This window comes from Myotis daubentonii, chromosome X (genome assembly GCF_963259705.1).
Source record: "Myotis daubentonii chromosome X, mMyoDau2.1, whole genome shotgun sequence".
Lineage (NCBI taxonomy): Eukaryota > Metazoa > Chordata > Mammalia > Chiroptera > Vespertilionidae > Myotis > Myotis daubentonii.
In genome coordinates, this window is record NC_081861.1 from 123,957,486 (window position 1) to 123,983,928 (window position 26,443).

The window sequence follows — 26,443 nt, forward strand, 5'->3', positions numbered from 1 at the left end:
TAATTTCCCATATATAATCTTATTAAGTTGAGCTTGCACATTCTCAAATTTACTTCTGTATAGTTTGGGGGCAACTTCAAAAATTTCATTCCATTTCAGCACATGCAAATTGCATGAACTATGATTCAATCCTGTTGGGGATAATTAGAGGAAGATGGAGCTGGGGTTGGGAAGAGGAAAGAAAGGTAAAAGCTAATAATGGCAGAATAGGAATAAAAATTTTTAGAATGAAGCCATAGGAAAAATAAAAGAAAGTAAGTGCAAGCACACTTGGGACTCAAAACTGTACACCAATAGCATCTAAAAGTCAGCCGTGAGTGGGAGTGGGGGTTGGGGAGCCCTAGGGAGATGGGCATCAACAACTTCTGAGGTTGAAAATTAGAAAGGCAATGAACAGCTAGATAGAAAACCAGCCATAGGGGAGATGGAAAATGACTCAAAGCACACTTATTATGTGCAACAAAACAAAATTTATATTGAACAAGGAATAGTAAATGAAAATGAATAGTTAGTATTCTTTATTACTAAATTAAACATTATAAATGAAAGGGTCAGTTGTATTATATTCAGAAGATTTATTTAACTATAAATACTGTTTATTCCTAAGAGCTTCCATAGATCCACTTTCAAGTTCAGACCCCCTGTGACTAGTTTCCATGAAGTCTAAAGTCCTCAGAGTTAAATTCTATATCCATGAGTTTTCAGGAACCTCCTCCTCTAGGTGAGAAAGGACTATACCCTGCCTTTGCAATTCACCAGAACGAAGCTGTTCTTTTTGGTGTGCCCTGCAAACCCACCTTTTGATTCCTAGAAATAATTTCAGTTATCTGCAAAAGAGCACATACGTTTAAATTAATCCTTCATCCTGAGTTATGTTGCTTTTCTGCATCAGCAAATGCACATTACTATGCAAAATAATGAGCTTTTTTTGTCTAATAGAAAATATATTTGGGAAAGAAATGGGAGTTTCTGGCAAAAAATAAGGCTTCATTACTTCAGCTTTAAATGTAAATTAGGCACTCAGCAGCATGCAAGTTAGGACAATTTTCCTTACGCAAGATAAGATGAATTATATTTTATTCCTTGGTTCTTAACAAGAGTCACTTCCTTAGACATATCTAACCCTTAAACAAAGGCTGCTCTTTGTCACAGCTAGGGAAATGTTTTTATTACTGATGTTCTTTAAATATGTATGAATAAAAACCTCTCTTCTATACTCATGTTCATAACAAACTGCTTCTTAGGCAAAGAATATGTATCTAAAATGAATGTAAAAATAAAAGGGGGAATACCTGCTTTCTCTGTGAACATTACACATGTCCCAACTAGTGGAAAGGCCACTAAAAAACCCCCACAAAAAACAGCTGTCTTTTGAGGTTCTAATACTGACTTTGCAAGAAAGTGATGGTTGTTAAAAGTGAAAAAGGTATTAAACACACATCTGATTGCATAGAATCACACTAACAGAACAACTACCAGTGTTTCGTGGGGTTTTGCTCTTGTTTTTTAAAAGTAATCACTTCTTTCATATCCATAATCTTCTCCATCTATCTGGAACTCAGTGTGCCCAAATGTCTCTTGCTCTGTAAAAAACCTTGAACAAGACCTATCCAATCCCATCCTTCACCATGGCATAGTGCTGGTCACCTTCAGCAAACAGGCCTCTCCATTATATCCAGCCACTCAGGAGACCATTCTTACGCAGGCAAGGATCGAAGACATTTCTCAGAGTGTTCTGTCCTAGTTAATTTGAGTACATTATGGGATACTGCAGCTTTAAACCTGAAGTTCCCTGAATCACCCTTGGCAAAAATTACAGTCCTGGGATGCTGGTCTGGATTTTTCCTTTAGTCCTGCACCACTTAAATATGCAAGTAAAAAGAAGAAAGGGTAAATGAGATATGCTCGACATCTTACTGAATATGTAACACTTAATTTAAGATCCTAACATGTAATATCATATTTTTAATATCAGCTTTACACTTGACAGATTCTCCAGTTGATAAATGCCTTTTTAAGCTAAATTCTCAAACTGATATTTCATATGATGAGTACAACTGACCTATATTTTTGCATCATGGAATCTCAACTATGCGAATCATTTTAAGATTATTGTTAGTCGGTTATTTTCCTTATATGACGGTTATGCATTTCTAAGTAGTGGAGAATCACATTCCAATCTTTCTGTTGTACTTCTGCACATAGCCACAAAAGGGAAGAGAAATTGGACATTTTTATTATTACATGAGTTTTTACTGCAATTCCCAATGCTGCTTACCTATAAGATCTGTTACACAGGAAGTGCTAAGAAAATTAAAGTCTATGTATATTTTTTAAAAGCATACTTTAAACACATAGTTTATATCATACTAGAGGCCTAATGCACGAAATTTGTGCATGGGTAGGGTCCCTAGGCCTGGCCTGCGATCAGGGTCAATCTGTGGGGCAACCGGCGGGACTAGGGGGGGGGCCCCACCGGCACTCGCCTGGTGCCACCCACTTGCTGGCCCCGCCCCCCACCACCACGGGTGAGGGAGGTGACTGGCGGGGTGATCGGTCCCCCCGCCCCTCCGCTCACCAGCTGGCGCCGCCCCCTACCGCCACAGCCACCAGTCACCTCCCTCTGCAGGGCAACCAGCTATGCAATCGGAGACCCCCACTGGCACCCACCTTGGCTGACCTGGGGCCTGCAGGCTGGGGCAGCTCCTGCGTTGAACACCTGCCCCTGGCGGTCAGTGCGCATCATAGCGACCTGTCATTCCACTAGCTGTTCTGCTGTTCGGTTGATTTGCATATTAGGCTTTTATTATATAGGACAGACTGACTCAGTATTTAGAAACATAATTCTAAATGTATTTAGAAACATAAATCTTGCAGATAAAATTATAAACAATGGCAGAATGATATGATAGCCATCCCCCAAAAAACTAAGTAGAAGTTAGATTCTCTAGAACAGTATTGTCCAATATTGATATGGCTACTGGCTACCATGTCTATTGAGCACCTAAAATGTGGCAATCATGGCTAACTGAAATTTTAATTTCACTTCATTTCAATTAATTAAAACAGATTTAAATAGCTATCTGTGGCTAATGGCTACCATACTGTATAGTTCAGATCTAGAACACTGATATGTACAGAAGTAATGTGCATAAAGAAAGCTCGTATATGCTTGCTTTGGCAACACATTCACTAAAACTGGAAAGACACAGGAAAGATTATCATGGCCCCTATGGCAATGATGACACACAAGTTTGTGAAGCATTCATGTGTTTGATGCAAATAGTCACAGGGACATAAAGTTCAACAGGGAATATAGTCAACAATATTATAATAACTATGTATGGCGCCAGATGGATATTTGAATTATCAGGGGTGTAATTGTCTAACTGTTATGCTGTACACCTGAAACTAATGTGGAATAATACTGAACATCAACTGTAATTGAAAAATAATTTTTTAAAAAATAAAAGCATAAACTATCCAAAAAATAAAATAGCCCCCAAAAGCTGTTATTAATTGGAATGTTTTTTAAGCATGAATGGTATGGAGACTAAAAAAAAAGGTAGAGTAGCCTTGTATTTTTATTGACTAGAAAATCAATCAGAGGCTTTTAAAGGACAGTCCCACCCAAAAGATTCAGACACTGAATCTTAGTTTTGCTTTTCATCTCAAATGATCAACTTGGTGTTAAGAAGCCTTATCGGTATAATCTAAAATTGCACAAAACAACTAAATTTGTCTGTAAAAGAAGGCACTGTGATAATTCAAAATTTTCAGGCCAAAAATTTACAACAGGAAAGAGTGGTTGGCTAGAAAGCAGAAATGGTTAGTAACAGACATATACATTATACAGGGTGTCCCCAAAAATAGATATACACTTTAACAGCTGATAGCTCAATTTTGAAAATGAAATGTATTTTAATAAATACTGGCTTTCTAATTATTCAAAGTATGTGTATAAATTTTTTAGGACACCTAATATATTCTACCTATGAAATTCAAATTATTACTCTATTTGTGAAAGGGCTCTGTGAAAACTATAAGCACAATACACATATCATTATTGCTGCTACCACTACTGTTGTTGTTATAGTTCTTGCCTTCAAGGAACTTGCAAACTGGTACTGGCCAAGGCTTTGCTGGTTGCCCATTGGTTTTGGTGGATGTATAGACAGTGATACCACTTCATTTGGATTAGTGAAAACATGAGAACTGATGTGTATAAATTTGGTGGTCACTGGGTCTTAACATCATTTGTGTTTTTTTGGTTTTTTTAAAAAATATACTTTATTGACTTTTTACAGAGAGCAATGGAGAGTGATAGAGAGTTAGAAACATCAATGAGAGAGAAACATCGATCAGCTGCCTCCTGCACACTCCCCACCGGGCATGTGCCCGCAACCAAGGTAAATGCCCCTGACCGGAATCGAACTCGGGACCCTTGAGTCTGCAGGCCAACGCTCTATCCACTGAGCCAAACCAGTCAGGGCTCATTTGTTTGTTTTTAACAATAAACTGGGTGGTCCTTTAGCCCTGACTGTGGACAGCTAATATACAGATAATATTTGAGGAAATAATAAGAATTTGGTAAGTGAAATTGGCTCACAATTCCAAAATTTGGGTCTCCTCCATTATACCTCAAATAGTGCCATTACTCCTTGAAGGCAATTACCTTTCATGTTCCCTGGATCTTTTATAGGGTATTATAGTATACTACAGGCCCAATGCACAAAGATTCGTGCAAGAATAGGCCTTCCTTCCCCTGGCTGCCAGCACCAGCTTCCCTCCGGCACCCGGGACCAGGCCTTCGCTCTAGCCGCCGTCTCTCACCTTCGTTCCAGGCCAGAGCTGCCTCCCACCCCAGCTCTGTGGCCACCACCCAGAAGCCAGCCCTCAGCGGGTAGCTGGCTGGGGCCTGTGGGAGGTTTAAGTTCCTTCGTTGCTGGGGTGATGAAGGAAGCCAAGCATCCTGCCCAAAGGAAGCCAAGTGTCCCACCCAAAGGAAGCCAAGCGTCCTGCCTGCTCCGGCTGGCGCAGCCATCTTTGTGGCTATGGGTGCCGCCATCTTTATTGCAGAGTAACGGTTAATTTGCATATTATCCTTTTATTAGTATAGATTCCTTAATTTAAAAAAAATCAAACATATATGCTTGGGTCCCAGGACTTTCTAGGTTTAAATTTAGGTATTTCCTACATTTTCAAATAAATTTATTTTACCTCTATTAGGATAGATTAGCTTTTCCTATTAAAACAATACTATAAATAGTCATTGATTTTAAGAACAAGGGTTTGGCATCCATACTTTAAACAATAAAGATAAATTTAGAAAAAGAAAGAAAAACAGAAGTGAATGTAACTCTCTATAAATTTAAATAAAGTAAAAATAAATTATTGGCAGGACAAGAGGATAATTATAAGGGATTCACACATCCCTTCCAGACCACAACTATAAGGCAAAAAAAAAAGAAGAGAAAAAGCCACCCTCCCAGGGTAAAACCTACCTGCACAATGGATATGGCGACACTATTGATATTAACCAAGAGACTGTCTATGTGATGCCAGGCCTCATAATTTGAAAACCTCTAAATGTTTCTAAAGGTGACCTAAGTGTAATCTTAGGAAGCAGGCCTAGAATGTGGCTTGTCATTTAGTAAATTGGATTATAGTTAAGTTAAAAAAATTGTGTGAACAACGAAAAATGGTCACCATAGAAATGAGCCCAAAGAACCAAACATTGTCAAGCTTTACTGCTCAGCATTATTCAGGGGAAACCCAAATAGTCCATGTGGCAGGTGTATCCTAATCATAGATTATCTAACCAAGTCCCTTTGTTTTGATTCCATTCTCACCAAGCAACCTTGTGACTGTAATTTGGCTTCCCATGTGGCTTGTCTATAAAGAGAAAATGCACTAATCTCTCAGTTCAACCTCGCCAGTCTAATTAACAGCTGTAGTTCTCACTTCAAATGAACAAACTGACATTAGGGCATGTACATGTGAGCCTGACCATGCACAGTGTGCCAGGAGTCAGATTTCTGAGCCTTTAAGAATATAAGCTCCTTGTTCACCGCTGAACCTCCTGTGCCTAGAACAGTGCATGGCTCATGTACTGTTTAGTAAATATCAGGCTGAGATCCAGAGACCTAAGATGACTTCCCCTAGTGTCTTTCAATTCAAATTGCAATATATCAAATGGCCAGAAAATAAAGTCCATTGCAAATAAAACATTTAAGTATCATAGCGTTAATATGACCTAAAACTGATGCATTTGATATAATTAAGAAATTAGAAATGCTGTTTTCAGACCTGAAATATAAATGTTTTCTTCCATTCTTTTACTCTTGAAAAGCTTCCCCATGACAAGCAAAAGCACTCAAAATCATTCAGAAGCTTGACATATTCAGTACTCAAGAATGCTCACTCTTTAAAGTGATAATGGTTTTTCCCACTGAAACCATTTTGAAAAGAGCTAAGTCAACACTTCTCCTTTCACCTTTCTCTAACTCCACAATTTATTCTAAATATCCAGTTGAGCTATTTCATATCAAATCCAATAAAGGTAACAATGACTAGAGTGCTGCTAAATTACCCAGTTCTATACTGTGAATACAGCTATTAAAACATGTCTCAATTGGCTAGAATGTCACAAAACCAAAAGCCCCGACATTCTGCTTCCAGCACTAGACAAACCCTCTCACAGAAAACGACTGTAGCCTCTGGATGATAGGGGGGGAAAAACTATCTGAAGGTACTAGAGAGTAACATAAAATAGGCCAAAAATAAAGGGAAGCCAACGGTACCTAGAGACAGGGAAAGACTGGGCCAAGTGGCCCATTTTTCTAACTTTTGGCCTGAGGGCAGTCACCACAGGTGCTGTGTAGAGCAGTAGTCTGAAGAGCCAGAAGACAGACACAACAGAAGATGAAAAAAAAAAGACACAAATGATCAATATCAAGAATGAGAGAGGCCATGGCCAGGTAGCTCAACTGGTTAGAGCATCATCCTGAAATGCCAAGGTTGCGGGTTCGATCCAGGGTCAGGGCACATACAAGAACCAATCAATGAATGCATAATAATGGGAATAGATCAATGTATCTCTCTCCCTCAGTCTAAAATCAATTTTAAGAATGAAAAAAAAAGAATGAGAGAGATGGCACCACTACCAATTCTACAACTTTTAAAAAATTCAAAAAGGGAATATTATAAAAAACTCCATGCCAATAAACTATACAAATTCCTTAAAAGACACAAATAACCAAAGCTTACTCAAGAAGAAACATAACCTGAACAGCACTATATCTGTTAAAGAGACTGAATTTATAGTTTAAAACATTTACACAAATAAAAGTCCCAGCCCAGACAGCTTCAGTGGTGAATTACTTCAAACATTTAAGGAAGAAAAAAATATTAACTCTACACAAACTTTCCCAGAAAAATGAAGAGGAGAGAATACTTTCCAAGGCATTCTATGAGGCTAGTATCACTCTGGTCTGACCAAGACTGGCAAAGATATCACAAGAAAAGACAACAATATCCCTTGTAAACATAAATGTAAAAATTCTTAAAAAGCAACTCAATTTTTTTAAATTTATTGATTTGAGAGAGACAGAGGCAGGGGGCAGGGAGAGAGAAGCATTGATTTGTTGTTCCACTTATTTATGCATTCACGGTCACTTCTTATCTGCCCTGACTAGGGATTGAACCCTTAATCTTAGCATATCAGGACGATGCTATAACCAACTGAGATAACCAGCCAGGGCCCTAATTCTTTTTAAAATATATTAAAAGTATAGCATATCATGACCAAGTGGGGTTTTTCCCAGGAACGCAAGGTTAGTTTAACATTTGAAAAGCAATCACTATAAGTAATAGTAACAAATTAAAAATAGAATAAAACAAAAAACCCCTATGATCATCTCAATAAACAAAAACACACCTATGATCATCTCAGCAAAAAATAAGGCATTTGAAAAAAATCCAATATCCAATCCTGACTCAAAAAAAAAAAAACTCTCAAGAAAGAAATTTCGAAATTTCTTCAACTTGAAAGATATCTAAGAAAACCTATAGCTGACAACATACTTAATGTTACAAGACTGAATGCTTTCCCCCTAATGTCAGGAACAAGGATTTCCACTCTCAGTACTTCTATTCAGCATGATATGGGAATAGGCACTGCCAGTCTCATCCTGCCTGTTTGTAAAATTTAAGTAAAAAAACATCAATTAGGGTCCTCGCTGGTGTATCTCAGATGGTTGAAGTGCCATCCCATACACCGAAAGGTGGTGGGTTCAATTCCCAGTCAGGGTATATACCCAGGCTGTGGGTTTGATCTCTGGTTGGGGCGTGTGTGGGAGGCAACTGATCAATGTTTCTCTCTCATTTTCAATGTCTCTCTCTCTCTCTCTCTCTCTCTCTCTCTCTCTCTCTATATATATATATATATATATATATATATACACACACACACACATATATATATATGGAAAAATGAGTATGTTAGAAAAGAGATACATGCACAATGGAGATGCATGCAAATGTGGAAAGAAGAATAATAGTATCTCTTTCCAGCTGGCTGGGGCCAAGGAAAAATCTCTGCATAAGAAAATATTGCTAATAACCACAAATACTCATTGTGGCAAAGTGGTGACATGCTGTGGAAGGATCTCAATTTATCAGAATAAACCACATGAAATGGCTGATATTCAACTATTTTGCCCTTAAGAAAAGATGGCAATTACATTATGTTACAACCATTAGTAAGGTGGTTAAGAGCACAGAATCTGGAGCCAAACTGCCCAGATTCAAATCCCAGCTCCACTACTACTTACTGGCTGCATGACTTTGGATAGGCTACATAACCTTGATTTCCTCATCTGTAAAATGGGCATACAGAAATGTCTACTTCATATGTTTGTTCTAAAGGGTTAATGAATTTATATATAAAGCACCAAAACAGTGCCTCGCACACAGCATTAATCAATCCCAGCTCTGGCACTCGTCCTCTATGAGAAGATTCTTTCACCTGCTTTCTCAACTTGTAAAATGAGGAGGTTGAATCAAGACCAATTCTTAAGTTATATTTTTCTACAATTATGACATCAAAGGACAAAAGCTTTCTATCACCATACTAAACTAAGAAAACAATATCATCTGCTTAAGGACTATCTGAGGTCATTCTTCAGTTTCTTTTAGAACTGACAAATTAACCTCAAGGTTAGAAATCAGTATCTTGGATTGAAGTTGTTTAGGTAAATCAGTCATCTTCAGAGCAATAGCTTCCCATCAGGCTTTTATAGCAAACTTTTATAGCATCTCCAGTCATACTAAGAATTTCAACAGTTATAATCAATATTTGTTCAAACCCTAGAATGTGCTGAATATCAAAAACCTGCACATAGCATGGTCATTAAAATGATAAATACGGGCCTAGAGTCAACTGCCTGGGATCAAATCTTAGCTCCATCACTAGATGTCTGACTTTAAGCACATTATTTAGCCTCTTTGTGGCTCATTCCTTTTTGTGCAAAAACAAGAATAATCATCTCATGATGGCCATGAGGATTAAATAAACTAATGTATGAAAAGTGCTTAGGATAATAACCAGCACACAGAAAAGACGGTAAATATCAGCTCTGTTTAAGGGCTAATTAATTAATTTTAGTGCATTTGAATTCAGAAAATAAGCACAGGCCATCCAACATGTTTTAGAAGACCCTCAAAATCAAGTAGCAACGTATTATTTAAAACTTAGATGCCAAAAATAAATAAATAAATGAATAAATAAATAATATAACTTAGATGCCGAGTTGCTCTTACCTTTATAAAAAGAAACTGTTGAGAATATCTGACCACTCAAAGGAAAAATCCTATTAACAAAATCACATCAAATAAATTTACTTACCAGCCCTGGAACGTCTTTAGTTTTTTGTTCCTTAAATCAGGATTATTCTCCCATTTCCAAAACATATACAAACATTAAAATAATGTTTTCCTTATCACCTGGCATTGCTAATTCTCATTCACATCAGGTATACAAACACTATTTCCAAGACCAGATAAAATTACTGTTAACTGTTTGTACTTTCAACCTTGAACTATTAAGCCAGTCCTACATTTTACTTCCTCTTAACATCAGTAGCCAATTGACTGCCTGCCCACACTTTCATTTCCTTTGGCCCACAGAAGCAATTAATGGTAACAAAAAGCTTAAGTAAGAGTTCAACATCCTCTCCACATTTAATGATTCCATGGGGATTAGTCAAGAGGAATAGTCCTCTTCCCAAGATTCCAAAAGGCAAATACCCACTTCTTACTCTATTGCAAAAGATGGTAATCGCCATGGGCCTGTATCAACAGGTGGCTTTTACACAATGCTTCACAAAACTTCAAATATATGTTTTTATAACTGACAGTAAAACTCATGCAATAAAACTGTAAATGATCATTTTAGAAAAACTCAGAGGCTATTTTACTTTCAAGAAAATTTAAGACTGTTTGCCTGGGATAAACTCTTCTTTTGTTAATAGTGCATAACCTTGCCCTAGCCAGCTTGGCTCAGTGGATAGAGCATCGGCCTGAGGGCTGAAGGGTCTCGGGTTCAATTCTGATGAAGGGCACATGTCTGGGTTGGGGGCTCAATCCCCAGTAGGGGACATGCAGGAGTCAGCCAATCAATGATTCTCATCATTGATGTTTCTATCTCTCTCCCTCTCACCTTCTCTCTGAAATCAATAAAAAATATATAAAACATATATATATAAAATATATATATAAATATATAAAATGTATATAGATTTAAAAACAAGCAATAGTGCATAACCTCAAAGACTACCTGCAGTTTCTAGGGTCAATTTGTTGGTAATCAATTTCAAAAATATTTTAAGCATATGTCCATAACCAAAATAGAATACTCATAAAATACTTAGGTATATTTAAGTCAATATAAATACTACATAATTTTAAGAGATATATACATTTTAATCTTCAAATCCACAGGTATTTTACATACTTCCATCTATTATGCTCAGTTACATATTCATATCTACTAGAAGTTGTGTGTTTAGGCCTTAGCCAGGTAGCTCAGTTGGTTAGAGCATCATCCCAATACTCCAAGAAGTAACCAATGAATAAATAAGTGGAACAACAAATCGATGTTTCTTGATTTCTCTCTCTCATCAACAAGCATTTAAAAAAAATTGTGTTAGATTTTAACCTAGCAAAAATGTACTACCCAAAACACAAATAAAATCTTCTATATATGTAAAAACCTAAGCGACCAAAATGACTGGTCGCTATGACATGCACTGACCACCAGGGGGCAGACGCTCAATGCAGGAGCTGCCCCCTGGTGGTCAGTGTGCTCCCACAGCCAACCTCCCCCAGCTGGCCAACCTCCTGCAGTCTCTCCCCTGGGCCCCCAGGCTAGAAAAGGGAACCGGGGGTGGGTGGCAGCAGATGCAGCCCCTTTCCCAGGAGGGTTGACGGCCAACCTCCCGTGCCCCATTTCTCCTCCCAGCCAGCAGGCCCCAATCGGCCCACTGCCCGCCCACTGCAGTGGCGGCGGGTGGCGGAGCACCAAAGATGGTGGAGCACCAAAGATGGCGGTGTCGGCGTCTGGTGAACGTTCCTTCTGCACCCTGCCTTGCGACTGTCGCCTCCTCTCTGGGCCAGCCCTGACTGATCTAGCCCCAATCGGCCCTGATTGCCGGCCAGGCCTAGGGACCCAACCCATGCACAAATTTCATGCACCGGGCCTCTAGTTAAAGATAAACACAATAATCAAGAGGTGGAAGAAACCCAAGAATCCATTGATGGATGAATGAATAAAGAAAAAGTGATATATACATATAATGAAATATTATGTATCCTTTAAAAGGTAGGAAATCCTGTCACATGCTATTACACAGCTGAACCTTGAGGACATAATTGCCGGGAGCCGGTCCATCCTTGCTATTTCAAGGGACCTGGCATATATGGCATACTGTTCTTAATATGTTTGCTCACCTTCTTGGCACTATGTGTTTTAACCAAGGTCACCTCTCTGAGAAAGGTTGTTTCCCCAGGTAGGGATTTTCCCCTGAAGTTAGGGAGGGAATAAAACCTCTTAACTAAGTGCCAGGAGGGAAATTAATCACTTTAACTACGAACAATCATGCTTAAGCTACATAATCTTTACTCCCTGGAATGGAGATAAGAAACGCCCTAACCTTTGGAATAGAGATTGATAGGATTGGAATCAACTGGTATAAATACAGATGTAACAACACAGAACTTAGAAGACAGAACCAAGAGGCACAGAACCTAGACCAGAACCTACACAGAACCTAGAGACAGAACATGGCAAAAGATCCTGGACAGAAACTGGCCTCAGAACCTAGAGACAGAACCTAGTGAGAGAACATGGCAAAAGATCCTGGACTGAACCTGACTACAGAAATTGGCAAGAGAACCTGACTAGAACCTGGTGACTGAACCTGGCTGGAGAACCTGGAGAACCTAGCAAGAGAACATGGACACAGAACCTGGCTGGAGATCCTAACCAGAACTTCGCTGGAGATCCAGACCAGAACTTGGCTGGAGATCCTGGCTAGAGATCCTGGCTAGGCTGCTGATCAACTGAACGCTGTCTCCGTGTCATTCCTTCTTCGCCGACTCCGTCCACACCTTTGGGGACCCCTGGACCTGCTGGGGTTGGACCCCAGCACATAATGACAAGTGAAATAAGACAGTCACAAAAAGAGAAATACTGTATGATTCCACTTATACGAGGTTTTTAAAGTAGTCAAACTCACAGAAACAGAAAGTACAATGGTGGTCACCAAGGGTGAGGGAAGGGAAGTTACTGTTTAATGAGCATAATTTCCGATTTGCAAGATGAAAAAGTTCTGGAGAGCTGTCTCACAACAATGTAAATATACTTAACGCTGCTGAACTGTACACTTAAAAATGGTTAGGATGGTAATTTTTGGTTTTTTACCGTAAAAAAGATAACACAAATAAGCTTTTAAAAATAAAAACAATCCCTGGCTGACATGGCTCACTGGTTAGAGCAGGGGTGGGCAAACTTTTTGACTCGAGGGCCACAATGGGTTCTTAAACTGGACCGGAGGGCCGGAACAAAAGCATGGATGGAGTGTTTGTGTGAACTAATATAAATTCAAAGTAAACATCATTACATAAAAGGGTATGGTCTTTTTTTTTTTTTTTAGGTTTATTCATTTCAAACGGGCTGGATCCGGCCTGCGGGCCGTAGTTTGCCCACGGCTGGGTTAGAGTGTCACCAGAGCACTGAAGGGTCAGGGGTTCGATTCCCAGTCAAGGGCAAGGCACGTGCAGGAGGCAACTGATCTCTTTCACATCGATGTTTCTTTCTCTCTCTCTTCTCCTTACCCCCTCCTTTCCATTCTCTCTAAAAATCAATGGAAAAAATATCCTCTGGTGAGGATGAACTAAATAAATAAACTAATTAATTAATTAAAAATTAAAGATTTTAAAAGTTTATTCTTTAAAATATATATTTACCTAATTTCTTTTCCATCACCTTAACAAGAACGTATGACACAAATAAAATGATGGGTATTAAAGTTGTTTCCAAAACAATACAATCTCAGCATTCAAGTAATTTTAGCCTCACATATCAAAGTGAATTGTTCAAAATGCTTTTGGTGTAACCAAAACTTACTAAGACATTTTCCCTATTAGCAGACTATTTCCTAAATATATATACAGTAAGGAGGCTTAGAAAGTTATTTTGGTCAAACTTTTTTGTATTTCATGTTCCAGGGTAGATTCCCAACTTAGCTGAAGCCAAAAGTGGAAAAAAAAGACATAAAGTATACTGTACATTAGACTGTCTATTAGTAGTTCAGGTTTTAAAATATGTTTTGAGAAATCTTGGGATTCAGTAAAATATAGCTGAAAAAAAGACACACCATGAGCACCGAATCCTAAGAATACTGTCCATCAATGACAAAGAATTCCCATGAATTATAAATTCCCAAGGATTAAACAAAAGATGCTTGTGTTTGAAGAAAAAGTAACTTTGGTTAAGATAGGCATGAATGAGAGAACCTAGTTTCAGCTTGTCTTAAGCCTCAATCACTTTCATTCAAAATTTTCAAATCATATTATTCCTGGTTAAGTTCTGTTGTCATTTGTTTATATTTAAATAGTTTCCAGGTGCCCAATTTCCCTTTCTCACATTACTGGCTGCCACAATTCTCAACTGCAAATTTATTAAATGTCATAAGCACTTGAAAAAAGAAGAAATAATCATGTAAAAACAGTGTGAGGATAAACCAAAGCAGTTTCTCCATCAGAAAATGAGGCCTGACACTCTGTGACAATCACTCTAGGGAAGCTGTTTTGACAGTCATCAACAGCACACAGAAATCTGTCCTCAACCTATATTACAGAAAATATTTAAGTATAGTTTTGTAAGCTCCAGGCTATCCACAGATTTATAGCAAGGTTCAAAAAGGCACAAACCACTGTCTTTACACATGCTTTGCTATAGTCTACAGCTTCTCCTGAATAGTTTTGCAGCTCTTACCCAATTTAAGAAAAGGAAAAAAAAGCTATACAAATCATATCTACCCAATGAGGTTGGGGAAAAGATAGAGGAAGGAGAAAAAAGAGCCTTTAATAAGACTTTGCATGCAATAATTATATTTTCCTACTTTACCCCCTTCCTTCACTGTGCATTACATTGTCAGCATGAGTCTTCCAGATGACTTTTAAGTGGCAATAAGAGAGTAAGCATTCTGTTAACTGGGTAAAAGGTGGACAAAATAAATATAGTCAGCTCATACTTTCTGAGAAGACTCGAACAGCTGAGTTAATTAATACAAATAATAAAAGCTGCTTGGACTATGACCTCAGAAATTGCACAGTTTTAGGGATCGAGTAGTTTTCTTATGATTCAGTATTTTCTAAATGCTGCAGTAGTGTTCTGCAGCAGACAGCAGAATAGTGACACCCATTCGAGCTTTGACTTGGAAAGGAAGATCCCTGGGTTTTACATCAATCCTCATTCTGGTTCAGTGGAACCCTATGGACTTTTCTTTTCTTTTTTCATTTATAAAACAAGGTGGTTAGACTAAGGTTCCTTTCCCTCTAAATGAGATGAGTCTAGAAATCTAATGTTTAGTAATATTTTTTAAAAATCATCCAGCTATTCGGTCTCTTTTGTTCTCATTATTATTATTTTGCAGAGTTCTACATTGTGCACAGAACAACGCAAGGACAAGAGTAAACAGATCTATTCCTCTCTATGGTTTGTGCGTTTCAAGGGCCTTTGGGCTCTACATACAATCCTCCTACTGAAGGCTACAAAGCTGTTAGTTTTAGAAATTCTAAAGATTAAAAGGAGAAGCAAAGCCTTCTTAAGGCACCGGGCTTAACACTCTAGCTCAAAATACATGCAACAAGAACGTAGGCCTTGAAAGCATCAGAACCATCCCCATAAAGTTCACTCCCTGTGTGTACATCTCTCTTTCAAATCACTCTGATAATGCATTTACATGCTCTAGATTCTGGCTGGTAAGCCAATACTACTCAAAAGGGGTAAAATGAATATAGCTACAAAAGAATATCCACTGTCAAATTCCACAGGTGCTGTCTCAAAAACATAGTAACCCACCTGGCACACAGAGCAGCAACCCTTTGGGCCACACACTGCACAGCAAGGACCTCGGTACCTCTGTAACCCCATCAGCAAACACACATTGGTATCAACAGCAAAAGACAGTGATGTCCTGAGTCCTTCACTTCAGCTGTTGATGACCAGATAGCAAAACTAAGCACAAACCAGAACATAAAAAAACATGGACGGGAGAATTTTATCAGAACCTTGACTCCCAATTTTCACCGAGGCAGTCCCTAAAAATGGGTTTTATAAACAGAAAAAAAAGAAAAGAAAAAATGCCACTTTGTGTAAAATTTGAGCACTAGAAGTTTGTGCATATCACATAATACATTAAATAACAGACATGGTGTGATTACATCTGTTTAAAATCTCACTAGTTATCTAACAAATGAACAGTTAAACCTCTTGCTTTCAAGATAATACCAAGTTGTATGAAAGAATCTCAAAGCACTTTATATACTACATGTCATTAACTCCCATAAATCCTTGACAAGTGTGGCAAAAAGCCAATGCTCCAAATATTATAAATGGGGAGAGCAGCACAAAACAATGACAAGACATGTCAGAAATCATTCTGCAAAGAACCCTACAAAAGAAAGCAACTGCTTGGGCTCCCAAGTCAGCTTTCTACCTTTATTTGGAAGCTACCTTTAAATAACTTAAGGACAAGGAATCAGAGTCCAGAAAAATCATCTCAGCCTAAGGTATGTAAGCCCAAAGAGAATATATATAACAGTGTGGGCTCAGCGACCCTTTCCAGGGGGTTAGAATACTGACACTCCTCTTCCGGAGACACCATGCAAGTAAAGAAACCCAGAGCTTCTGAAAGATGAAGTCTGCCCTCTCCCCCACTTATAAAGCTATGATGACAGCACATCCAGTATGGACAAAACTTCTGCTTGTTTTTTAAACAATTCTGAGATATACTTTGTAAGCAACAATTTTCTTTTGATTTTCTTGTACATTTATGAAAAATGTGCCCTCATTTCAAATATTCGTTCATCCCCTAGGCATTGCTGCTGATGAGGGGGCAGCCAGGGACGCGAAGCTAGGCTGTGAGACCACATCAAGCTGAGGAATGGGCCGCTGCCATGCAACAGGTGAAAGAAACTGAAGCAGGGAAAGGCGGGAGCAGGCACGGATTAGCAGCCTTGGTCCTTCCAAAGTTGCACTCATGGGGCCTTACTGCATGTTTTGTGGTAATCCTGTGTGTTCCACTCAGAATCACAGAAACAGCCTAGAGCTGGAAGCGACTATAGAGGTCATCTAGTCTAACTTCTGTTCCAAGAAGGCTTCTCTTTCCTTTTATATAATGGTCTAAAGCTTTTGTTTGAATTCTTCCACTACCTGAAAGGACAACTCCACTGCTTAGTAGAGCTAATTGGTAGGAAGTTCCTTATTGCTAATTTCTGTCAATTAACCACATCTATCCTTTCTGGAACTACCCAGTATAAATCTCAACCTTTCTTTACATGGCAGTCCAATATCCTATATAATAAGAGGGTAATATGCAAACTGACCCTAACAGCAGAACGACTGGAAATGACTGGTCACTATAACACACACTGACCACCAGGGGGCAGATGCTCAATGCAGGAGCTGCCTCCTGGTGGTCAGTGCACTCCCACAGGGGGACTCTGCTCAGCCACAAGCCAGGCTGATGGCTGCCAGCACAGCAGTGGTGGTGGGAGCCTCTCCCGCCTCCTCAGCAGCACTAAGGATGTCCGACTGCACCTTAGGCCTGCTCCCCGCTGGCAAGTGGACATCCCCCGAGGGGTCCCAGACTGCGAGAGGGCACAGGCCGGGCTGAGGGACCCCCCCCCCCAAGTGCACAAATTTTTGTGCACCAGGCCTCTAGTAATAAAATATAAATGCAAGACTTACCAATTACATTTTGTTTGCAGTATGGGCCCATTCTACCTCCCTTACAAAGTCTTTGTGATGTTGATTCAGACATTCATTCATTTAAGAAGTATATGTTATCTACCATTTGAGAGAAAGATAAACAACAACAGCAGCTAAACTTTACTGGTCATTTATTAAGGGCCAGGAACTATTCTCAATGCTTTACATTTAATAACTCATTTAATCTTCCAAACATATGAGGTAAATATTCTGTTGATTTGTTTTACAGATATGAAAACTGAGGCACAGAGAGGTTAGGTCATTTTTCCAAGGCCATACAGCTGATTCCAGGAGGAATGCTCCCAGGACTGGGGCTCCTACACTTAAAGAGCCCACTGTCTGGTAGGAGAGAACTAATATCCTCTCAGCTTTGTGACAGAGGTGCAAATCTGCTGAGCGCATGAATGCTGTAAACAACGTGATCACGCCCCTACTTTGCCTTGTGGCATCTGCTATAAAATAAAGACACGGCTTGTGGGTGCTGGCGCTGTCTCCTCATCAGGGAGCAGCATCCCACCGAGACCCAGCTTTCATTCTCTTCTCTGTCTTTCCTTAATCCTTTCACCCACCCCCCTACCCCCACTCAGTTTACCTTTGGCCACAACATCTCATTGTTGTTTCTATCTCTTTATCCCTCTCCATTCCTTTCTCTCTAAAAATAAAAAAAATCAATAAAAACGTATTTAAATAGCCAGATAGTCTATAAAAATGAACTATAATCTAAAGCATTTTCTTTTAAAATAGTATTCTTGTGATCATCACACAGAGGAAGATGGAAAGAAATTTATAAAAATGAATTGTTAGATTATGAGTAAGTTTTATTTCTATTTTTCTCTATTTTCTTGTATGCTACAATGAACATGCATTAATTTTATTAACAAAAGACACAATAAAAACTATTAGAATGAAGCATGTGAATTTGATATTCAATTGCTTTTGGCTTTCAAAAACTAGCACTTTCATGTGGCTCAACCTGATATTAAGCCTAAAAGGAAAAACAAAATTTACAACACTGCCTGTTCTTGGTGAACCAATACTGATCCTTGATGATTGTCATAAAATGCTAAAAAACTACTGCTTAGCAATTTTTTTCTAGAATTGTACTGTACGGCTTACTAGTCTATAATTTTCTAGAGTTCACCATTTAGAACACAGAATCAACACACAGTCTTTGGTCTTTAAGACTGCAACCCTCAAAAAAACCCTGACATGGGTACATGCAATTTGCATCCCAAATTACAAAATTGATGACCCTATTATTTTTGACCTGAAAAAAAATACTATAAGGTTTGTCACCATTTACTGTTTGAGGTGCTAAAGAATCCAACCATCAGGCCAAGAGCAATGTCCCAGCTTATATTGCATTTACTAGAGAATTGGGAGCCTGCAAAACACTCTGACTGATCTTTGATTCTCACCACCCTCCTACAATCTCATCTTATTGTGAGCAATAAAACCTAAGATCAATCTGTTCCAGGAAGAGATGGTGGTCTCCAAGCATGGCAGACTCCAGAACACCTATTTTCCAGGATTCCTTAGAGATGACCAAGAGTAAATTCAAGCCGAAACCGGTTTGGCTCAGTGGATAGAGCGTCGGCCTGCGGACTGAAAGGTCCCAGGTTCGATTCCGGTCAAGGGCATGTACCTGGTTTGCGGGCACATCCCCAGTAGGAGATGTGCAGGAGGCAGCTGATGGATGTTTCTCTCTCATCTATGTTTCTAACTCTCTATCTCTCTCCCTTCCTCTCTGAAAAAAATCAATAAAATATATTAAAAAAAAAAAAAGAGTAAATTCAAAACTGCCTTACTCTTCAGCAGGCGTATATCAAGGATGAGGCGCAGTGCTAGGAATTATAAATATCTTCAGCATTCTGGGCTGAGATATAATGCGTCTGGCTGGGAGGAAGAATTTATAAAAGAATGCTTAACTTTTGAATCATTTTTCCCCCTCTTATCTTGGGCTTTTATTTATACTTAATGATTTATCTATAATTTTTTTAAATTGGTGTTGAAGGTGAGGAGGCATCATTTTATCCAACAGAAACTAATCCCTTTCTAACTCCTTCCCAAAAGATCATTATGAGCTAATCACGGGAAGATATCAAGTCCTACTGCCCCATGGCAAAAGAATGAGTGCCAGTTATGCAATGAGCTGCAATTAGAAACCCCACTGCCCTCTCTGGTCTGACAAAGGGGTGAGGAAAGGTGCAACTGAAGAGAGTGTCAAGTTAAGAAAAGAAAGTATAACGGCTGTAGAAATGGAAGATTCTTCATTGACCATAAACAAAAAACTTTGTTACCTTCATGAATTTAAAACTCTAGCTAGAAAATAAAAGGCCCAAGCTTGTTACAACAGCATATGGTTCCTCTTGGACTTTACCTCTGCAAAAAAGAGCATACCATACCTGTCTTGGAAAATCCTGGCAATGACCAAAAAAGCAATGGAATCAACAGTAGGAAGTCTTCTATTGACACTAACATCATTCTCTAACCCCCAAGTGATATTCCCATTTCCTCCTCCTTTAAATATATCTTATTCATATGGCACAGAGTTCATTTACAGTTCAATGTCTTTCCTTTCCCTCCATCCCATTTTCAACGCACGACTAAGACAGTGACCAAGATTTCACTCTTCCTGGGATCCCCAGAATTCATACTGTGCCTAGCACATAGTAGGCCAGATAACTGAACTGAATTTGGCCCATCTACAATTTAAGAAAGAGCCCTATATTGAAGTATAGTAACAAAAAAAGCTGTGACAGCCTTTTCAGCAGTTGGACCACCCAGTATTTTACTTATCAAGCATTAGAAGATATATACTGTTGGTCTCTGTGTTTCCGGTATTTCAGAGGAGAGGCACGGATGTAAGAAGTCATATTCATTTTAGCCATTTACAAGTAAAGAGACCTTGGTGACTTACTTAAGCCGTTCGAGACTTTTTCTTCATGTGTAAACAGAGATAATATCCCCTATCAGCAAGGTTGCAGGACATTAAATGAAATAGAGTAAGTACTGTATGTGATAGTTGACATCCATCCAGAGACATTTCCTAGCTGCCAATTCATCCAACCAGGCTGCCTTTATCAATCACCTGATTGCTGATTTATGTTTTCAGTTATTCTGCAAGTCATGCCAATACACTTCAGCCTGAACCTCATGAGGATCTCTTTTACCTCCTTCACAACCCAATCCCTCACCTCTTCATCAAATCCTTCCATAAACCACCAATACCAGAAGCTTGCAACTTTGGCTTCGGGTTCAATAGGTCTTTCCTTCTGCCTTCCCACATTTAGTTCTTCCAGCAACCACTTTGACAAAGAAAACTTGGAGGCTAAATGGAAGATGGTAGAGCTCCTGACTCCAGGAACTAGATACTTTAAGACCCAAGTTATAGCTGGATAGCCCAATTCAGAGAGTAAGAAAACACGCTGCCTTGGAAGGAAACTTGATCCTTTCCATCACATGAACACTGGGCACCCCATTTTCATTTTCAGTAAAACAACTACCGGCGGCAGAAAACCCAGAAGCCCATTACTAAACCTGTAAATGGAAAGGCAACATGAGACTGGAGAGCACCAATAGCCAACATCCATTAACCCAGCCAATGGAGCCCTATGCCAACCAACACACATTTCACTTAAATCCCCCAAACTAATTAGTTCCGAGGAAAGATGTCACCTGACATGATTAAGAAAGAACAGGAGTAGAAAAGCTAAGGGTAATTCTTGCACAGAATGAAGAGTGGTAGGATTAAAAAAAAAAAAAGCCTCCAAATTCTGCCAAATCTACTACATAAAATTATTTCAAAAACTGGAAACCCTCATATTGTACAACATGAAGAAAAATTAGAGTGACTAACAATAGGTAATATGCAGTGTTAGAAATAACATAACTTAGAGGCTTCAGCAAATACAAGGGACGCACAAGCCCAGACGGTGTGGTTCAGTGTTTGAATGTCGACCTATGAACCAGGAGGTCATGGTTTGATTCCCAGTCAGGCAAAGCACATGCCCGGGTTGCAGGCTCGATCCCTAGTGGAAAGTGTCAGGAGGCACCTGATTGATGATTCTCTTTCATCATTGATGTTTCCATCTCTCTCTCCCTCTCCCTTCCTCTCTGAAATCAATAAAAATATATATATTTTAAAAAGGGACACACGAGAAGCCAAAGATAGGTTGCAGGGATAGATGATATGTGCGAATTCTCCTTTTTCCTTGCAATAAACAAATTACACAGGTTCACTTCATTACACTGCATATAAAAGAATAAAGCACTGTTTCCGGGCAACAAACACTTTAGCAGCTTAATATTCACTCTGCAGAATCCTAAAAAGTCAGTGAATGTCTTGGAATTTCACCACACAAACTTGCGTCACCACACTCTTTTGTGTCAGGCTGTTTCATTATCTTCAAGGCTTAGCATAATTGGAGCCTCAGTCTAAAAATAGGCTATTTTTTTCCTTTGCAATCTGATTGGTAAATAAAAGTTAGGGGAGTTTTTATCCCCTTCATTTGTTTTAAATGACCACTACCGTCTGCTCATCGAGCAAAGATTACTGAATACGTTTTCTGGACCTATTTGTTTACTGTGCTTATGGCAAACACTACGACCTTCACCATTATAACAGGCAGTGAGATGAGAGTGCCCTAGACAAGTTACACAAAGACATGCTCCAGAACCACTCCAGTTTTAGCTGTGGTGAACAGCATCACCACCCCTTATGCCACACACACAGGACAGGAGGAAGTATTCTTCCTCATCTGAGTCTCTCCATCCTTGCTGCATCACCTGATTCTCTTCCTTAAGAATTCCATTGCTTGAAGCCACACAAAGCAAACAAGAAAATGAGTGAGCGTGGCATCCTGGGTTTCCAGTCCAAGCTTTCTCCAACACACACTCACACTTTCCTGTGTGTTTTGTTTGCCTACTAAAGATGCTTTCTCTTGCTTACCAGTAAGTAATCACGAGTTTGGCCTCCCAAGCTCTAGCTCTAGTTTTATTGGAATCGTTACCTACGGCTTTCATCTCAAGCCTGCAGGTCACAAGCAATGTCATTTGTCTCCATTTCCCTCCATGGTACATACTCAGCAAATATTACTTTAAAAATGTCTGGCTATGAGGTAAGAATCAGTAACCTAACTAAATATATTCACCTGCTCTCAGCCAATCTTCTGAAAACAAGTTTGTTTGTTTTCTGCCCTGCCAAGACACCATTAAAGAAGAAATACCCGGATTTTTCCTGTTATTCAATTATCAGCTGTCCAGCATATCATGCCATGTGGTCCAATTTAAATAGAACATACACCCTATCCTGTTGACCAGAGCACAGAAATGTTACATGTGGCCTAAGAACAATGCACATTATTAATAGTCTGTGAGCTTATTCCTTTCTCCAAGTGCCCCCTCCTCACTCCCATTCCTCCCCGCCTGCGGGAGGCATACCACCATCCAGCACAGGGCTGAAAATATAGTCTTTGGTTAAGTCAGCAGGGGTGAAAAGCCCCTGAAATAAATACAGCCAAATGTCTGACACTCCAAATTAGGACAGAAACCTACTATCTTTGCTCCATTCCCATCCCCACTCAACTCTCATCCAAGACAAAAAAAAAATCTCATAACTAGTATCAAAACCACAAATCTTTTGTTAAATGTAAAACAACAAAGCTAATAAAAAATAGGCAATAGAAAACTAACCCCAAACCTGCAAAGAATAATTAGTAATTCCAAATACAGCATATAAACCATATCTGGAAATCACTCATGCTCTGTTGTTCTTTTAAAAATGCAAGTAGAAATTCACTTCAGTTCTGTTTTATTTCATTTGGCTTTTTAAAAGAGGGAGGGCATCTATTTTCAAAGACAAGTTTTACATTTTGAGATTCTTAATACATTCAAGTTTGAAAGGGACACAAGCCAATTCAACCACAAAAATTAATAATAAAAGGAAACAAGGACAGCTGTACAACCCGACGCTGGCACTCAATTTCAAAGTAGGTATAAGATGTCTAAAGCGATGACTACAGGGCTCAGGAATCCCTGGCTTAAAATCAAACAGTTTCTTAACACATACACACATACATAAAGCCATTCTCCCCGGCTTCCAAAACTCCCACGACTTACCAAACTCAGTTCACTGTAATTTAACACAGTATTTATGATATGGCAAATTGACACAGGCTCACACAGCCTACTGAAAGGATGATATACAAACAGAAGGCACTAATTCTATTAGTCTTCCCTCAGTTAACCAGTCCTGAGCCATAATAAACCCCACCAGCTTGTTTTATTTTTAAATTTGAGATGTCTGTGTCTTTAAAGGACCTGACTGTACTGTTGTGAAAAGAATGCTCAAGCCACCAGACGGCACAGGCTGCCGAAAGCGGGTTCTTCCAATTAGCAATAAATGTGCCCAGAACAGCTAAAATGAGGAGACAGTGTGGTGACACATAGTACACCATCAAATTCAAACACCGAGGCAGCTGATCCATTTGGGGGAAGGGAAATCTGCAAGGTTGCCAGGTGCGACCATGTCTCCCACAAATCTATCACCTTGGCAGAGAAAAGGAAAAAAAAAAAAAAAACAGAGAAAAGGTCAATATTTGGGTTTTCTAGTGATCCCTTCTCTTCAATCCATCGATGTCTGCAATTTGTGAAGAGAGGAGGAAAGAACATGGAAAGAGAAAGTTGTATGATATTTTCCCCTTTCCTTAAGAACAGTGCCATCCAGGAAATTACCTATGCAGACACACTATAGAACCATAGAACCAGACAATTAAAACTTGCGCCAATTTCTATGACACTGATGAGTAGTGGTCAGTAAATTCACACTTTTCTTTTTGTCTCTTAACAAGGAGGGAATGGCACTTTCAAAATCATTACTGCTCTGTCATCTTGGTCCACTGCCAAAGCAAGGAGCTTTAGAACACCTGTCAAATAACACGCAGCTTGTGAAAAAGAAACATACACCAAAACAGGTTTATATAGGGTGCTCACATATGCAGAAAGAGGAATGAGTTTAGGTTAACAGAAAGTCCCTCATTCTAGTGAAGGTTGGGAAGAAAGGAAGAGATTTCCAGGACTTGGTTTATGTTATTTGAGTGAGAGTAATTAATCTGTCTCGGCAGAGACTCACGGTGCTGACACAAGGTCAGTCTGATAGGATTTATCTCCTCATCCTCAGCCACATTCCCAGAGGTTTCAGTAATTAAATGGGCAAAATATCGAGGCAAAAATACCTGTCTTCCCAAATAAGAGTTCCCAGTAGAACTGTACAAACTATCCTTTTCTTGTTCTGAGTATTCAGGCCATTTCTCATAAACTCAAAATGGGCTTAAATATCAAGATCCTCTTTTTAAAATGCACCTCCTCCACACCCACCCATCTATACCTGTGGAAACTACTAGTCCAGCGTGATCCTGGAGTTCCAGCAAACAAGCACCCACCTGCGTGGCACAGGCCTAGGTTGTACATGGAACACCAAAACATATGCAACATGATCCCTGACAGACTGAATGGAAGTAGAGACTGAAGAATACCTATGAAGCAATTTGAAGCTGTAGGCTTTTTTCTTTTCTTTTCTTTTTGCTAATGAAGAAAATTTTAAGTGTTCATATTAGTGTATGTAGACCCGTTCCAAAATCTAGTAATAAAACATCCAATGTGTGGGTTTTAAAAGGGCTGTAATTTAGATTGAGAATAAGAAAATTCTACTTTCCTTAACAAAATAAACCTTGGCAGTTTCAAGGTTAGCACTAAGAAGATTCTGAAAGATGGGGGAGGCCAGCTCACAGCCCCAGGACCCCTCTTCCTGCCACTAACACCCAGTGGTACAATGTGTGTGAAGTAGGGTACTTCTTCTTGACAAAAACTTGCATTATCAGGGCAAATGGGCTTTTCCTTGGATTCCCCAAAGTTCAGGTAAGACAAAGATAAGGCAACCATTCCAAAACTTCTGTAAATATGGATAAACAAGAAAGTACATAAATATCTCGTTAAAGTGCTCTCATATGCTCACAGATCCCAACTCCTTTCACCGGCAGAACTTGACCCAGCCCACATCTAACATTAATTGCCTCATGTCCTCCTAAATCTATAGCTTTCAGTGTCCAAAATCCAAAAGAGCACACAGAGGCAGATGTCCAGGCATCTTCGAGATGCTAGTTTCCAACTAATAAGAAAGAAGAATAAGGTCATTCTGAAATTATTTTAAAAGTCTAAAGTTCTGACTATTTTGAAATAAATATACCAATGTTTTCAAGTATGTAGAGTAATTCAAAGAAAGCCTAAGTATAACACATTTATTTATCTCTCTAGATGCAGCACTGTATTAATAAAGCATAAATTATTCTATATACTTGAAATTTTTGTCATCACATTTCTCTGGAATTATTGAATGTCAACATTATCATAATTTGGACTGACCTCCATGAAGTATTTCCAAATTAGTGAATCCTCTTCTTATCTTTATATTTACCAACATTACTTTCATCAATTTTCAGAAAGGATACAGAAAAATGGACAAGAAAATATAGATGCTAATAGTAAAAGTTCATCATTATACATGATCTGCAGTTAAGCTATCATTTACTTGACTGGAAGTAAGAGTTTCTACGAAATTTAAAGATATATGAAAATAACCTAAGCTCAAAAATAACTATTAATTTGTGCTATGAAGTATGGTGATGAATGGTAACTAGAATTATTGTGATGATTATCTCATAGTGCATACAAATATCAAATCATTATGTATACACCTGAAAGTAATAAAATGTTATATGTCAACCATAACTCATTAAGAAAAAAAGAAAAAGTCAGAAAAATTTTGTACTATGAAGAATTTCAACTCATTTCATCTGAATTACCACAAATTCTGGATGTGAGCTTAAA

At 38.9% G+C, this 26,443-nt stretch overlaps 1 protein-coding gene and 1 non-coding gene across 2 annotated transcripts in view; one reads left to right on the forward strand and one right to left on the reverse strand.

Moving 5' to 3' along the window:
• The window catches only part of POLA1 (DNA polymerase alpha 1, catalytic subunit), a 317,031-nt gene that overhangs the window by 228,722 nt on the left and 61,866 nt on the right, over positions 1 to 26,443 (reverse strand). The gene's annotated exons all lie outside the window — the stretch shown is intronic.
• LOC132225371 (U6 spliceosomal RNA) lies at positions 3,171 to 3,276 on the forward strand. Its single transcript, XR_009450886.1, has one exon. It is a non-coding gene; the product is annotated as a U6 spliceosomal RNA (small nuclear RNA).